At 41.8% G+C, this 17750-nt stretch overlaps 1 long non-coding RNA gene across 1 annotated transcript in view; it reads left to right on the plus strand.

Moving 5' to 3' along the window:
• LOC139779837 (uncharacterized) overlaps positions 1-8858 on the plus strand; it is a 46928-nt gene extending 38070 nt beyond the window's left edge. Inside the window, exon 3 of the long non-coding RNA XR_011720026.1 lies at positions 6691-8858. This is a non-coding gene — a long non-coding RNA (uncharacterized lncRNA). The remainder of the gene's footprint in view (positions 1-6690) is intronic.
• The last annotated feature ends 8892 nt before the right edge of the window (positions 8859-17750 follow it).

A 17750-nucleotide genomic window follows, 5' to 3' on the forward strand; every position in this document is an offset into this window, starting at 1 on the left:
TTCATTGATTTATCTATAACAATATCGGTTGAAGAAACTTTAAATATTGCATCGACATAATTTTAGCATGGCATTTGATGGTCAGTTTTTTATTTACTTTAACAATTGTAATTTCTTTACTTAATTAAAAATAATTTTGAAGTCAGTTAACGGATATGTCTTAAAATTCCTTTATAAGAAGAGTATGAGAGTATGAGAGTCAATAACAAGGAACATTATCAAGCTATGTATGTGACAGTCATACGACACGTAACTAATTTATGACATGAAACTAGTACTTAATACCATTACCTTACCAGTTATGAGAGAATACTAGCGCTTAATAAACTTGTGACTATCATATCGGCGTACTCTGAGGCAAGTGCTATCTAAGGATCATTAGTCATCCCGAAACTTTGCTATGGAAAAGATCAAGTACCGATAATGTTTTGCGTAAGTTTGCCTGCTAGACGCAAAATCTCGTGATACATTAGTATCATTAATATGTCAATTTATCATTTTTGGAACTATAATGCTGAGAAAATCGAATCAATTTTCTCTCTCTCTCTCTCTCTCTGTCTCTCTCTCTCTCTCTCTCTCTCTCTCTCTCTCTCTCTCTCTCTCTCTCTCTCTCTCTCTCTCTCTCTCTCTCTCTCTCTCTCTCTCTCTCTCTCTCTCTCTCTCTCTCTCTCTCTTTCTTTCTCTCTATTTCTTTATATGTATTTCACCGCGAAAACGTCAATCAGTCGATCGTAACATCGAACCAACATTAAAAATAAAATTCGACAGCGGGGCTTTTAAATTGTAACGTGATGATCGTTTAATTTTTGTCGTTAGCCCTTCGTTATTTTCTGCTCGGTATCTTTGCGGTCTCTCATTTTTGTAAGATAAAGTAAAAAGATTGGAACTGACAGGCGAGAGAACACGGAAAGGGAACGAAACTAATTGCGGTGCCGCGCAGCCCGCTAGTTCCGCTATAACGATGATGCCATCTCCCTTGAATCCCGATACGTCTTGACGTATTTTCGATAGTACGAAAACTTTCGTACGCCAGATTATAACGAAGGCACTGCTGGTCTGGGTAGAGATGGCCCATTCTTGATGGACATTTCCATCCTTGAACGACCCGATATTCGCGGAGAATTTATCAAACCTTTTCAATTTTAATAGTCCATCTTGTAAAAACTTGTATATTTATGAAAATTATAATAAATATTTATAATAATGGAATCTATGACAAAGTATAGATATGCGATAATATTGGCTAAGGAGTAAAAACTTATAATAATTTTTTTTTATTACATGTTATAATGCACATTAACCGGCGTTCCATTCATAAATCAGATGATATGTCGCATGGGAAAAGCTACAGCAATAGCTACAGCATATTTAAAGAATAATAGTATCACAGACAGCTTTTTTAAAGAGATATTTAAATCTCGCAAAGAATGTAGAAAAATATCTATATATATTTTGTTAAAACCTAAATATTAAAATAGAAACACATACGAGAGAGCGAAAGAGAGAAGTTATTCTTGAAAATATTGGAAACACTGTGCATTTTGAGCGAGTTAACATATCGAGTTAACACCATCGCGATCGGTTTTATTTACGTGAGTCTCGACGTTAGACGTAAGCTCCAGAAAAAGAAACGGACGGTCTGTTGTTAGCAAATACAATAGCAGATGCGCGATATACGGCACGAAGAAATCCGATTTACGTACGGGCAAATGCAACATCGCGACATGTTGCATTTGCTGTTTCGATACGCCAATCGGCATGATTTTATTGTCCGCCTAGTCACTGCACGCCGAGAGTTATCCTTCCTTCTCTATACCTACCTATTCCCTCCCGTCGCTCCCCTCGGCTTCCTATTTTTTTGTTATTTGTACACCAAACCGAGCCGAGTTGCTGCAGCGCTACGGCAACAACGCGATTCGACGACGGCGTTGGTGGCGACGGCAGTAGCGGCAGCAGAAAATCTCAAATAAATCCTTTCGTAATCCCGCATCGCTCCTTTCAGCCAGTCCGGATTTCCACTACCTCGCTTTTATGCCACCTCCGCACCCTCCCAAAACTGCTCTTCCCCTTTTCTCTTCCGTCTCCCTACCGCGTCCTGTCAAGAGAGATTCTACAATTCTACCGTCTCTATCTGTCTCTTCTTCGCCTTCCCCGTCTGACATTACCCTATTTTCGCCATTCTTTTTCTCTTATCCTTTCCTCTCGATCCCCGTTGCGCCTTTACTAGCTCACTCACTCGTTTGGTTTCTTCTTTTTTTCGTCTATCTCCTGTTCACATATTTTGTTCGCGTAATTTCGCCAGTTCTCTTTCTCGTTTTGATTCGAATAACTCAAGTCAGCGCGGGCGGCGCGGCGCGGCGCGGCGCGGCGCGCGGCGGTGTGCCCCGATCGCATTTGTTTCGTTTGCTTTTCCTGCGCGACCCTCAATAGAGACTTCCTCGCCATTCATGCGTACCATCATTACGATATCTGGCGCCGCAAACTGCAACTGAAATGGGGTCCGCCCGGTTTTGAAACTACGTTCGTCACAGTCGGGGTCGGGAGCGCCAACCGGAATTGGTCGTCATGCTGCGGGGAAACGAGACAAAGAGATTTATTGAAACGGCATGAACAAAGAGATTTTTTTAAGCTATTTGTCTTCCTTTCTTTTTTCGCGAAATCGAGAGCAATCGCTCCATTCAATCACGCGCCTGCGTATGTATGTATGTGTGTGTTTACTGCTTTCTCTTTAGTATATTTATCGCGCTATTATTGCATCATCGAACGCATTTTCGCTCGGCTCGGGTCGCTCGCCCGTTTGAATTATGTCATGCGATACTTCGGCTTCTTATCGCCATAAAGAAGCGCCCGTTTCGTAAGTATGAAAAAATGCGTGATTTTTTTTTCTGTCGAAGGACGAGGTTGTCTCTATTCTCGCGCCGCGCCGTGTCACTTTTATCCAGCTTACGTTAAGTCACTTTTTTATGCTGGTCCTTATTTAAGGATTATATCGTGACCGGATGAATATAATATCGGTGGGGAAAGAAATGCTAGAAACAAGTATGCACAATGTATTTCTTTTTTTAGAATGCATCTAAAAATTGTTTGAGTAAGTGAAATTTTCGACAATTTTATATTATTTATATAGTAATCAGATCGAATATGTGAGTATCATAGTTAATTTGCATAAGAAGTTGCTAAATAATAAACATATACGTATTCAGATTTATTTAAAAATCGGCCATTTATTTTAAAAACCAAGATAATTATTATGTTGATCATTATTTATTGACTTGCCAGTTTACACAATCACACGCGCTCCGTCCTCTCTAATTGACATCTCTAACAAATTCAGCATTGGTTCTGGTACTGTGGCACATGGTACATGGGCCTACCGAGCAGACTCATGAGAACTGTCCATGCCGACTTAAGGAAGCTCTTATTAAGGTCACAAATATATTTGAATGGCTCAATTTAAGGCAGAATTAACCACTATTGCCTCATTTATCACAATGCGAGATTAATGCGAATAAATGAGTGTATATGCGAGGTTTTCTGTCAAGGTTATTTTCGGTTAATAATTTTAAATATTTAATTTGTATTGTACACTGATGAAGATCACATTTAAGGTCAAAACGTTGTGTTATTGTTTAAATTGTAATATATGATCTAAACACCACCAACGAGCTTTGTTCGCTAGCCTTTTTCTGAAATTGTTTATTATCATGCGAACGTGACAAACGATTAATTTTACATATTTATTATGTAAATTCTTAAACATAACAGTTATTGGGCTTGGAGGCAAAGGCTGTCTAAGTAAACATTAAAGGTGATTACAATGAAGTTTGTCGCCTCGTAAAAGTTATTGGAAACACAGGCAAATAATTTCAATCCAGTTCTACGTTCGATTAGACCGTTCGTCCAGACCCATGTCACTTGACCCCTCGTTAATTGCCCTGGCGAACAGATCGGGGAGTTAATGCGAGCTGCTAAATTATTTACTTCGGCTTTATCGTTTCCGCAAAGTAACGATTTGGCTATTGCTGTGATTACGTATGCGGCGACTCTTTGACGTGATAATACATTGTGCAATGTGCAGTGTGCGAGAAGCGTGCGTTATCGTGTGCAAGCCGATAACGCGAATTGAAGGGAAAGCATCATTCGCGTATTCAGATTACGGATACGTTTCTACAAAATAATTGCTTTTCTAAAGAAAATAATGATGGGCAGTAATTTTAATATTCTGATCAAGGAATTCGAGTTTTAGATTGAATTTAAATTGCCCGCAATTAGTTTGGTTTTTGGAAAATGACAAACTTATTTTTCGCAACGGACCACGTCAAATTCACTTTAATCGAAGGAATAAATCTAAATAGGCCTAAATAAACCTAAAACATGGTTATATAATATAAATCAAATGAAATATCTCGAGTTGTCTAAATACGTAATAATTTAATGCACATTTGTATTACCCACAGTATTTTCGGAGAACTTATCGACTAACAAGTTGCTAACCGCTCGACGTTGGCATGATCGACGGGCACGTAGCGGAAAGTTCACGTTCGCCGTCTGGCTCGACGACGATAACAAATTCATTTCGAAGCCACCGTAAACGATCCCCCGTTGAGCTATCCGCGAAAGTGCGCCCGAAGCTTTCGTAATTTATTAAAACGTCGCAGACACGAAAATTCGAACGAGCCTTCTGCCTTCTCGAGCCTTCCCCTCTCCCCCCCGCCCGCTCCGCGCGCAGCACTCTCTCTCTCTCTCTCTCCGCCTTCGCTAGCCTCAACGCGGATGTCTAACTCCTTCCTCCGTCTCTTCGGGATCGCTGTAAAATTTTCAGTGGATCCTGCGCAAGCGGAAAGTGTACCTGGGTGGTTACGACGGACCCACGTCCACCATTTACACACGTTTTCTCGTGTGTAGTTGGCGCGTAAAACGATCGTGAGGGCGGGCGCGCAGGGAGGACTGGGGGATGGCCGGGCTCGGCACGTGGAATAAGAATCCAAAAAAGACGAAGGTGAGGAAGACGACGAAACGGCTCCCCGGGGCTTTCCCCAATCAGCCGGCGCCGGAGCGAGCTCCCGGCCGCGCCGTTGCCGCGGCTAAAATGCAGTCTCTCGCCTCGGCCCCCCGGATTCCACCGGTATTTTCTCACCTAAGACCCACATCGCGGGTCGAATACGCGCGAACTCGCTAATGCCGCACCTAGCGTTGCCACAAAGCATCGCAGCCGGCACACACACTCGGGGCAACTTTTATACGTTCGTATGGATTCCATTAGTAATCTTTATGCGATCTGTTAACGCGCGCCGTGCGGAAAGTCGGAAGAGTCCTTGGAGGATTTCTTTATTCTTCCGCGCTAGTTCCGCGCGACTTTTATAGCGGAGCACCGAGCGCTGAGTCCGCAACTCGCCTCGCGCGCGCGCGCGCGCGTCGTTACGTTTATATCGTTCTGAGAATTTCGGGGATTAGAAACGTCGATACGATCGCTGCAATGAGTACATTTTGCAAGCGACATTTACTCGCGAGGCTATATGGGGAGGGAATTCTAGAAGTACTGTTTCAGTTATTTGGTGTCAATTTTGTGGGAATTTGATATAAAGCTATTATTTGTTGCAACTTTTCAAGCTTTAAAATTAAACGTTTTGTAATTAAATCTGTTGTGAGATTATAAATTAGTCGAAGTAAGTTTAAAAAATTGAATTGCGCATGTGTGGAGAAAAAGTGATTTTTTTTTTATAAAGATTCTTTATTCTATAAAAAGAATGATTCTTGCTTTGGTATTTTATAAATAGATGAAGAAAAAAATGGTTCTTCGTACACACCATTCAACTTTGAATTAATCAAACTTTGACTAATTTACACTTTCAGATTTAGAGAGTTACAAGATATTTAATATTTTGCTAACATTTGGGATGGGGGATGATTTCTTTAGATACTCGTCATATTTTAAGACTTCTTGTAATTATAGAACTCCTCGCATATCTTTTTTTCTCTCTTTGATGCAAATATTCTTAGCAATACAAATACTAATTTTTTGCTATTTCTTTACCTTACTTTTATGATAATACACATTCAGATCAGTGAGATTCGGTGCATATATGCGTCATAATGACATTACTAATAATGCCCACATCTTTCTCAAGCTCCGTTATCGCTGCGATGTTGCGAAATAAAACTGCGCACGAAGTATAGTATCCGGTTGCCGTGCAACTTCTGCATACTCGCTTTAAGCGATTCTGTTAGTAACCTTTATACCGCTGGGAAAGAAGGAAAATCCTTCGAGAATTTTTCCCTGAACGGCTTACCTCTCGACTTTCAAACGAGACTGTTCCGCCATCTTATGCATAATGGTACCGAATAAAGTCATAACAAAATAGTGTATAAAAGTTAATGTCGATGCTTAACGAAAGAAAATGTTATTCTACCTTTGCATTTAAACACACACACACACACACACACACACACACACACACACACACACACACACACACACACACACACACACACACACACACACACACACACACACACACACACACACACACACACACACACACACACACACACACACACACACACACACACACACACACACACACACACACACACACACACACCCAAGTCTTGTTTATAACAAACATCATATTATAAGGTTTTACAATGTACTAATACTATTAATACATTTGATTATGTTTTCTGTTGCAGGTAAGCGTGCGCATTTATCATGTTACGAGTTATACGTAAGTGAGACAATTATATGGGTGATGGAGACGACGCGAAGTAAGTACAACATCGAGGATATTATTACAACACTAAACGATAAATAAATAAATAAATAAATATTATAGCAACACATTAATTGGCAACTACGCGATATTCCGCGTATCATTCCCTATCAATTAGTAATTAGATACTTGATCATTCGCTTCCCCCATGTGCACATATATTTGATGAAGCCAGGTACATGGCGTGTTCTAATGAGTGCTGTTGGTATCAACGATGCCATAATTGCTACACTGAATTACATTGCCTCATCGATCGAATATATAGTTAATGTTTGGCAAACGTACGTGAAGTTAATCCACGGAACGCCTAATAACTGATCAAATCTATTTGTTCCAATGGAAACATAAATCGATATCGAATCCATAATAAAACGGCTATGAATTTCTGTTCTTCAAGTTTTATTGAATGTTGCAGTTTCATTTTTTTATTTTAGTAATAGAGATATCGATTCTAGCTGTGTTTAGCTATAATCAGGATACTATTCTTTCCTAGGATATTATCCTCTTTTTTCATATATTTGCAAATCTCTTTGTGTACACGTGTGTCTTGATTATTTTACCTTCGAGAAACCTTCTTCGAGCTTTGATATATCATCGTCCAGTTGTCCAGTTGGCTCGTAGTAGTAAATACTCTTCTACTTAGTTCGCCGTCACGATTTCCGGTGGTTCCATCTACCGCAGCCGAAGCTCGCGGTTAGTTAATACACCTTTCACTCAGCATCAATAACCGTTAACTTTCAATACGGCAATATCAATCGAGACGACTTTGTCCGATACGAGACAGAGATTTTGGCGTATCTAACACAAGACGCCGCTACATTATAGATCCCCGGACGCGGATCCTAATATCGATCAAGATCGATCTTAAGTATTCCAATAACGACGTTTGATTTAGGGTGAGTCAGGTCGCGGCCAATTACCTCCCGATTCCGGTCGGAGGCGATTCGAGACAGTCTGACGACGCTATGCGCAATTAGGCGACGAGATCAATTTGACGGCAGAGGGACGACCGATCGTGCGATCGCGAACTTTGTGTCGATCATTGATTCGCCCGATGTTGCGAGCGAACCCCTTGAATCAGCGAGCCTGAATTCGCGTTACTTACAGATGCGCAAACACGAGAAGGTTGACAAACGTTACACACGGTTAGAGGAGATATTGCCGCGCAATTGACCCCCATATCCCCCTAGCGTTAGTATGATATTAGATTAGATTTCGGCAAATTGTCCCCTAGAATTACGCGGACGCATGAGAGAGTCGCGCCGTTGTTTACCAGGCGTCAGTTCGGAATTTCGTGAGATTGTTACACCGAGTGCAACTTGGGAATGCAGCGTGACGCTGTTGGCTGTTGATACATTCGTATAACATTTGGATGGCGTGTCGCAAGAGATATTGCAATTTGAATTACTAAATATGTTTGCCACGATATCCTATTTTGCCGTTACTTAGAAATAATTTTAATTTCAACAGGAAAACAAAAACAATTTGCAGCTTATGAGATAATTTAATATTTGGATATTATTTAACAAGTGCGTAATAAATAAGTTCTGGAATGCAATTCTATTGTTGATTCTACCACCGAATGCAATCCTATTGTTGGCTCCAACATTTGTACGCTGTTTGCGCGCAGTGTTTTGATGTTAATTACAAAATGTTTGATATTAAATTATCTCATTAACGTATTATCGCGGATGATATTCCTATAAAAAAAATCACCATGTACCGCAGTTAAATCTCACATATGTAAAAAATCGCTGTTTACGGTTTATAGATATAAATGCTTTATACGCGATTATCGGAATGAAATCCGTATGGCGTGACCGCAAATAGTCTTTTCGCTTTTCATCGTGTAAATAGCTGCGAACATTACGCCACAATAATTACGTATTGTCATCTAATTGGCTCGATATTCCCGGTATTACGGTGTGCGCAATATTAGATTAGATTTCGCCAAATTGTACATGGAACGGTGGAAAATTACATAGCTGCGTTAGAGGGGGCCGAAGGGTTTATTTGTCGGGTATCATGATACATGCGGAATACTGCGAAAATGTGCTTCGTTAAATACATTTGAAATTAATGAATCAACTTGGAGAATTATTTTTTATAGCTACGGATCCTGGACCAAACTCTGATTTCAAAGAAAAAGTATTAAACGATTAACTTGTCAGATTAGGTTCTCTGACATAACTAGACATAGAGTGTATTTGAATTTAATTTGATGAAAATTTCGTGGATCAGTCAATTAATTTACTTGCGATTTTTATATTTCTAACTGCTAAGGCTCACGTAACTCTCAGCTAAATTTTTATGAATTGGTCGGCGTTTTCGAAATTACGGTGCTCGCGCGCCGAGAGAAAATCGTATAACTTCCTAATAAAGTATTTAGCCACCGTATGGAAGCGCAGTGAGGATGGTTATACGTAGGAACGAAGCGAAGGAGGCGGATGTAGAACGTGGAGGAGATGCAGGAGTGCCGGTACGGCGGGAGTTTCAGTTTCCGGGTGATCTGTAGCTCCCTCGTCGTGAGAATCGATGCCGCCAGCCGCCCAATAACCATACATCGTACGACTATCACACCCCTGGGGTATATACCCGCGCATCGTATCCTCCTCTTTCCTTCGCCCTCTCGCTTTCTCTCTCCCTCTTCCGCGTACGCACGCGTGCCCTCCTGCACCCTTCTCTCTCTCTTTCGCCCGACCTTCTTCATCACTACTTGCCTTATTACAAATAGCCAGGCGTACCTATCCCGCTTCGCTTGAGAAAAATTGCCTGGGATTTGAATTATTGCGCGTTACTCCTCTCTCTTTCTCGCGCGGCTCGAATTACTATTCGTTATTTCTCCGGCCGAGATTCAAATTATCCTAGGAGGTGCGAATTGTTATTTATTAGCCGTTTGTATTGAATATATTCAGGCCGGTGTTTCTTCCGCAATTTTAAACACTGCCTCGAATTGTGTGGCTCTCTCTCTCTCTCTCTCTCTCTCTCTCTCTCTCTCTCTCTCTCTCTCTCTCTCTCTCTCTCTCTCTCTCGCTCGCTCGCTCCTTGCTTTTTCACCTCTTCTTTCCAATCTTCGCGTGGCTCTCTTGAAATTTTTATATGCAATCTTCTGCCCGCTACAGTTTCATCTATTTGTACGTCTTTGTTCTGTGCGTTTTGTTGATTTTAGGGAAAAACATTGTTGATAACGACTTATTGTTAGTAGTTAGTTCGTTATCTTTCGGTTACCACGCCCTCGATTTGCGTCACAACACGTTACTCGTATCGTAAATATCTTCTATTGCTGTTGACTGTAGTATACTGCACAACCTGATCTCACCTTCACTTGAATTTCAAAGTAGCGCGTGTAATTGGAATTAATCTCCACCAAGTTTGATATAACGAAGATGAATGAATATTATGGTTCATGTCGATGCGCGACACCGACTAGAGAGGACATTGTGATTTTTGTATGCTTAGATATTATTTATATCGTATGTATTTTGCCAGTATATTTTTTCTTTAGTTTTATTCTATCTTAAATTTTTTCCCCATTTTTTATTATATTATTATCATTATCATTATCACTGCCTTTATTAATTTGAGATAACATTTTACACACTTTCTATTCTTACAAGTTACACATAAATAAATATTTGATATTTCTTGGACGCGCGTGAATACAAAGTTTGTATTGTAGACAAATAAATCACTTATTAATCATTATTGACATTTAAGCAGAACGCTAAGCTACAAATACTTGTGTTATTCCGCACTTACATAAATATCACTTTCTCTTGATTTCAGTTTTCTGACACAATTATTTTAAATATAAATTTTGTTAAAATTGCACAGTTGAGTTATAGTTGCCGCTATTCGTTATTTTTTACTCATTATGGAGAAAGGACATTTAAGATGGCGACTAAACGTAGAAGAGAAAATTGTGTTCCCGTTCCTCGAGTGAAATTATGCAAAGTTACGAGTGCGACTCGTATTTCCTGTGATAAACCGTTAGCGTATTATTAAAATTAAAATCTGGAGTAACTGGTAGAAAATCTACCGTAATTTAATCTCTTTAAGCTGCACAGTTATATGAAGCTGCCGCTGAAAATCCACAATCGTTATTTTCATATTGCGTTACGCGATCATTACGTCACAGCATAACTTACGCGTAAACGAAAGAAAAGTTACATATCGAATATAGTATCGAGTCGTACCTTATTTATGGAAATTATGTATAAAGAATTATAAGATGACAGCGCTATGTATGAAATTGATATACTATATTTTTCTTATAAATTGCGTGATGCAGTATTGTAAGATGTCAAGCTAGGTATCGCATCGTAGCGAATTTAAATGCGAGTGGTCGGCAAAACGCGGGTCGATTAGCATTATGCTGTGGGATCGCGCTTTTTAAATGTTGCAATTAATTGGCGGAAGGAGAACAGGGGAGAAGATGGAAGAAAACGCGCTCAAAGGCGATATTTATAACGGTTCTGATTTTACCGCGAGGAAAGAGCCTGAAGAGCTCCGCGGTAGAACAGAGGGTTGACAGGAGGAGAGGGGGAGGAGAGACGGCGGTGTAAAAAAAAAGGGAAGGAAGCTCAAGAACATTCGAGAGTGGAATACGAAGTGGGCCGGAGGAGACGAGACGGAACGTGATAATTGCGGCGTAGGATAATTTAACAGGCGGCTCTTTTCCGCCTCGGCTTCTGCTCGCTGTCCGCCCCCGCTTCCTCTTTCTCCCACCTTTCCTCATTCCTGTTTTTAATACATCCTCCACTGTCGTCGCGGCACGCAGCGACGTGCCGTGATGCTAAACAAGTGCGAGAGAACCTACGAACGTACGACGGAGAAAAATGGTACGCGATCTCCAGTTGGAAGTGCCGCGAGGAATTCCTGTAATCGTTTTAATTTCAATAATGCCGCATTTAATCCTTTCAGTTTTAATTAGTAGAATTAGCAAACGAATTGATTACCTGCAATTTTTACTGGCCTGTTTTAGCCATGAGATTTGGCGAGGAAACGAGCTCGTCTATAATCGATTTATTACCCAGATAAATTAGATTTAAAAATGTCTTCATGATTCTCGCCCGAGAGACGCGTCCTATATAGGCTTGCCTGTTCGCTCGCTTCCTCCGCTTCTGCCTCCGTCGTGAAACGGTCATCCGCGCTGGATGCGCAGACAGTTACTACGGCAGTATTTATGGAAATGAACCGAGGTAGTTTGAACCCTCTTTTCGCCCGCCCGTCCCACCACCCCCGTCCGCGTCGACTACACCTACTCCATCGCCTACACCCCGCTATATCCATCTGGGGGTCCATCCCCGCATAGACTTTTTCCACCTCGCTCCCGCGCATCCGCCGCGCCGCGCCGCGCCGCGCCGCGCCGCGCCGCGTCGCGCCCGCCCGCCCTTGTCGTTTCGCCCGCTTTATTCTCTTCCTCCATCCTTCTGCCCTTCTCCCGTTCTTCTCTCTGTAACCATTTCTTTCCCGCCAACGACCATCTTCTTCTTGCTCTCCTCGTTTCGCGTGCGGACAAAATCCACGCGCGCAGCTGCTGCCGCTGTTTGCCCACCTAATTACGCGGAATTCATAAGTTACGGAGCACGGCACGCGTGCCGGCGCGGCGACCCCACCCGGTTACTTTTATTCCCGCTGTAATTTACGAACGAGAACGCGCTGGTATACCGTACCCCGTCGCGGCTACCTTTTTCGCACGACTTAGTGGAAACGTTATTTTTCGTGCGCTCGTCTGCGACGTTTCTATATGAAAGCATCGTTTACGTCGGTTCGGATTCCAACCTAATTGATCGCGCCGTTGCACGAGTTTGCTCCATGAGGCGAATTGAAGAAATTGCAAGGTACTTTAAGTATAAACTCGGTGGTTTCTTTTATACCACTTCGTGGAAGGGATTATTTTGCTTTCGCAAGAGAACGTTGACTATACTTATATTCGAACTAATAATTAAATAATGAGAAAATGATTAAGTGAATAAATTATCGTATTTATCATCATGGAAACTAAGCAACGAGAAGAAGTGATACAATTTTAAACTATTTTGTATGCAGTTATATCCTTATCTTTTTAAAGTTTATTTCTTCAACGACTAATTAAACTGCGTGTTTCATTATTGTTTTATTGAGAATTTACCACGCGTCAGTAATGTGGACGTGTTTTTTGTCGAAGACAAATGTTAAAACCGAAGAAAAATATCGCGCTTTAATCAATTCCACTTTCTTCACAAAACGCTGGAAATTCGATTGTACGTAATTAGTCCTATGACCAGTTAGCTTTGGTTTGGGCTAATCGAGCTGTGCAATTCGGCGGCGGTTCTTGTGACAGATTGATTGTAATGCGGATATTACCAGAAAGTGGTTATCAACGCATAATAGTAGCCGAGTTTCGCTTAACGAGCGGAATTTAAATTAAATGAATTCAGTTTTGGTCAGAAAGATGCGATCATCGTCCCTCGTATTTTTTTGAAGTCTCACGATGCTCGTTAGCTTCGTAACTTTAAAGAGGCTGGTCCACTTGGGAAGATCGTTCTTTATACAAAGACAAGGTACTCAACCGACTTGTATATTTGATGTATTCAGCGACAATCATTCGCTGATGCTTGAGTGCATTTGTACAACGGGGCGCACTAATTGAAACGATAACTTTATAGTTTATTGTATTGTTTTTTCTATTGGTCGAGCGTGCTATTGCTGATTTTGCCACCTGTAGGATTTTTATGCTAACAAAAATTCTTGAAAGTAATGAAATTTCTTAGTGTTACTATAAAATAATGCATTTTTAACACATTGCCTACCCAGATTTTGTATTTTTCTTTTATATACGTTGCAGCAGAATTTTTATAGGCATACAATGTGATAAAATGTTGTGTAATGTGATTAAACAAGACTGTATGTTTACGAGTACTTGATGAGCGTACTTTTTGTTTTATATAATTATCTAGCTATTTGTGTCATTTAAAATTCTATATTAGTTGATGTTTATTTTTTACAAGCGTTTTAAACAATTTTGATAGCGACGATCATTGTTAGAGCGTCACTGAAAAATCAGGTCACAGATGACCAGCCAACCTGTTAATGCGAAAGATTTTAAATTTATCAGCTATTTAGGTATAGTAGAGTTACAGAATGGAAATATGCAATTTATCTGCAACAGCGTCATTAACGCAGCGAGCCATATCGCGCGACATGGGATAATCTCCAGCCGGCGAATTAATTTGTTTTCACAAAGATCTCAAAGGACGGCACTCGCGAAAGGGTGAAAGCGGTGGAACGCGCGCGCTTTCGTTCGATATCGGCGCTTTTCGTGGCTGCGCCGTCGAAGCGCTCATTAATTCAGCACTTTTACGAGGGCGCGGCGGTCAGAATCCATTCCGGACGATTAGACGCCCACGATCGCCGCCGCCGCCGCCGCCACCGCCGCAATAGGGCCGAGAGAGAGAAGGAGAGGAGGGGGGGGGGGGGGTTAAACGCACATTTAGCGATCGAGCTCTTACGGTAGCTCTCGGAATCGAATCGAGGCAAATACTACATTTTGAGCGGATTTGCACAAGGGATTTGCACAAAGATCCAAAATAATATACCCGCGAGCAAGTACCCGGAGAAAAACGCGCGGGCATAGATGCGTGTCGTCGTCGAGACAAATCAATATGACTTGGTGGGATAATTTGGCCGCGTCCTGAAAAATTAAACGTACGCGCGCGGACACAAGGGCTGATGTATTCAGTTACGCCCAATTATTATCTTTCTACTGTCGTGTGTGCGCGCCCCGGGTACGTTGCTCACGAATTCCATCACTTTTTGATTGCGCGGCGACGCCGTCTCTGGGCGATGGAAAATTGAAATATTCAAGAGCGGTGTCTCCTCAAATGGGAACGGGATGCGAATAATTCCGATATCCCGGGACCGATCGGATCACGTCCCGGGGGCCACGGGGACGGCGGGCGCTGCGCCGCGCCGCGCCGCGCCGCGCCGGTCGGAAATAGGCCACGAAAGTTAAAGCAGCAGACGGGATAGCGGGCGGGTTAGACTGGACTGGTAATTTAAGTTGTCATAAGGAGATCATGCAGTTACACCAGCCGCCTTGAATCGCTCTTCCGCGTTCTGCCGGTTGACATCCGCGAATTCTACTTGCAACCTGTTGCTCTCTGTCTCTCTCTCCGTCCGCACCCAGCCACCCCCTCGCGCGCCGCCTCTTTCTCTCACGTCTCTGTCTTCGTCGTGTTCCGCTAACGGGGTCCACGTGTAAGTGCATCCAGTACTTTAAAATCTCATCGCCGCTTTGCCACGTTCGTAATCGGATATGCCATCAAATTGCGATAGCGTGCGACCTAGGAAAAAGTCTCGTTACTATGTTCACAGCGCCGAGTGTGCTTATCCGGCTCCCGTCTCGTGTTTACTGGATGAGATCTTTATGTTAAACTAGTGAAACTTGAAATAAACAACTGTATCTGATTTCAAAAGTAGTCATGAATGGAAATGTGAATTTTTTGTTTAATATTTTTTTCGCGAAGATTTTAATTGTCAAAATCTTGCAGTTGTCATTATATGATACTTGGGATTTACTTTATAGACTTTGCCCAATATTTTTTTATTCATGATTTGAATATTGAGATTTATCTCAGCTTTTCTGCGACGTAAAATTATTTATTATTATAGATATCTAATATTTATATAATATTTATAAAATTATATTAGTTTTTTGATATAATTATAACTCTAAATCAAAATGTCCCTACAATCTGACATTTTGTTTTCGTCCTTTGCTATATCGAAAATACTTAGTTATTTTATAATTGGATCGATCGTATTATAAACGCACATGCTTCGTCGACAGTTTGACTTACGCGTGCGTCGCCGGGGAAAATTTACATGTCGCATAGCGAAGCCCAGACCGGTTGCATGCCGGAATGCTATGCGTTATCCGACTGCCGACAGCAGTCGCAGTTGAAATCGTGCGACGGCCTCGAATGGAAATGCATCTGTGCATCGTATATGTCGCGATTTACCGTTCATCGAAGGGGAGGGAGGGATGAAAACGCCCTACTCTAACCCTCTCTCGACAACTTTACCCGTTCAATCTTCCCGTACGTACGATCTCGCTCTGCATTCGCGACGAGGAAGCTCGTTACTCCTCCAGACCTCAGGCAGTAGATACCTCAGAAAGATTGTTGTTGAACGCGGATTACATAATCAAGTTACACTTGGCATATGAACGTAATGCATACGTGCATCAATTGCAGCCTATAATTCGCGGTGATTGGTATGTCGCGCGAGACATAAATACATTTTTAGAGACAAGATACGTGCGGTAATAATGCGATATTACTACTACAATCGTTATGTCAACGACCGCGATAATATTAGCTCTCGCCGAGGATATGTATGGAAGTGTTTTCCTTCCTATAGGTAGTACTCATAATGTTCCAAAAAATTTCATCTTACTTTACATAACTTTGAGTGAGTTTTTATATTAATAAAATTATAGTTGGAAGCTTTGTTATTAGGGCCATTAACAATACGGTATCTAATCAAATTTTTGTAACCCTATCCGATTAATTTTCTTAAGGGCACGTGTATCTTTTTTGTGTCGCATGTAACAATGACGAGGATGCTTCTGCTCGCGGGAGAAACAAGTACGTTACAATCGCGCTGGCATAATCCAAGGCAAGGAACATCTGCGTGGATTCGTGCCTGCTCGAAATGGAGACATTTTAAGCTCACGGGACCTCGTCCTGCTTGGCTCCCCTTCAAGGAATTTCGGTCTATGTAAACGCTCGGCATATATAAAGGACCAGATGTCCTGTTACCTCGACGCAATCAACTTCGAATACCTTCCGGAGAATTCACATGCGGCCGTGACAAACCTCGCTGCAAGACTAGACTCCCGAAATTTTAGATGCTTTTATACGAGAAATAAAAGGGAAAAAGCTGAAGTCGCAGTTGAAAGACTCCTCTCGGTCTCGCTAGTATAATATTAAAAAATACACACAAAATATTTATGTGTGTACTAGAGAGAGAGAGAGAGAGAGAGAGAGAGAGAGAGAGAGAGAGAGAGAGAGAGAGAGAGAGAGAGAGAGAGAGAGGAGAGAGAGAGAGAGTCTCCTATAAAAATCTACACAATAGAAATTTATGTGTAATACATAAATTTTATATAAATTTCTGACAGCGGATTTTTTTTTAAAGCGGCTTGTACGGCTAAATTATATTTGTCACGAAAAATATCTATGCCTCCCTCTTGTGAAAAATTACGATTCCAATAAAAAGATGAAATTAATAAATACGATGTGCTTCGTGATTCCAGATATTTGAGAATTTCTCGCGCGTCCGAGATTCAATGGTATTAAAAGAATTCGTAATAACGAACGCGTTTGCAAAGGGGACTCTCGCTGACGTCTTCTCGCATCGAGCAATTGCATTAGGACGATAGACACGTGTGTAGTTTTGCATATTTCGCGAGAAACACCTGCGAGACTAAGCTCGTACCCCCTCTCCCCCCAGGTTCTTCCTCCTCTTAGAACAGAAGAAAGGCGGCGACATTTTGCGAGAACAGAACACTCCGCTTCTCTTCCTTCCTCTTTTCCGCTTCTTCTCTCGCTTTTGCTCTCGCTGGTTTTCGAGAGGATTTGCGCCGATGCGCGTAGCAGGCGCTCCCCGCTTACCTCTGTTTCTGCGACGCAAGAGATGCGAGGAGCACCAGATGTCCCAGCACCACGGGCGCAATCTACTTCGAATGCGTACCCACGAATTCACATGCGGACGTGCCTCATGCAAATGTCTTTCTTGCCCGCGTCGCTCTCTCCTAAAAGAAGCTCCGCGCGCGACGGCGTTCATTAAAGTTATTAGTTTTGTGAGACTCGCCGGGCGTTCCAATATTCTCAAAGAATTGCGCGGTGTACGCGTTGTTATGTGAGTATTCCACAGGCACGTGGTAGTGCATGGAAAATGACTTAACTGTACAGACGATATAATATTGCTTTTAAC

The sequence above is a fragment of the Temnothorax nylanderi genome, unplaced genomic scaffold (genome assembly GCF_030848795.1).
Source record: "Temnothorax nylanderi isolate EJ_2023f unplaced genomic scaffold, tnyl_v1.0 TNYL_tig0244_pilon, whole genome shotgun sequence".
Lineage (NCBI taxonomy): Eukaryota > Metazoa > Arthropoda > Insecta > Hymenoptera > Formicidae > Temnothorax > Temnothorax nylanderi.